Genomic DNA, 656 nt, shown 5'->3' on the forward strand with positions numbered 1-656 from the left:
TTTCCCATCGCTCCAAGAAGTCATGACCCCTCTTCCTGAAATCACTCTAATGTCCTTTAGTCCTAGATCGTATAACTTCGTATAGCATACATTAATACGAAAGTTATACGAAACAAAGAAAAAAAAAAAAAGAAAAAAGAAAAAGAAAAAGAAAAAGTTAAATAACCAAACCTCATGTTAATTGTTAACTACTTTGTAACCAGACATTTGCTTTTGACTGTCTTATTGATTACAGGACATATTAGTAAAAGCAGACTAAAAATTCAAAGGTTTTGGCTTTGGCTGGTTTATTATAGTTGTTCTGTGTGTGTAAACAGACAATCTGTAAAGTCTGACTATTTGTACTACAGATGTTCTGCAGCTGCCTTGGATTTAAATCCATGCAACTTTTAGAATGTGCAGTGAGTTACTTGTTGAAGTTGAAGTTTTCTTACTGTATCAGTGAAATACATATTGTCACGTCAGTTCTTGCCAGAAGTTTCTCATCGCCAATGGATTTTTTTTTCAGTATTTCAATAAATATTGATATGTTCATGCTGACTACTTTTAAATTGTCTTTATGCTTTCCACATCATTCCACCAAAATGAAGCACTAGTCAAAATACAGTTTCTCAGAAGAGAAGAGTGAAATATAAAACACATAAGAGTCCCCCCAA

The sequence above is a fragment of the Meleagris gallopavo genome, chromosome 10 (assembly GCF_000146605.3).
Source record: "Meleagris gallopavo isolate NT-WF06-2002-E0010 breed Aviagen turkey brand Nicholas breeding stock chromosome 10, Turkey_5.1, whole genome shotgun sequence".
NCBI classification, from domain to species: domain Eukaryota; kingdom Metazoa; phylum Chordata; class Aves; order Galliformes; family Phasianidae; genus Meleagris; species Meleagris gallopavo.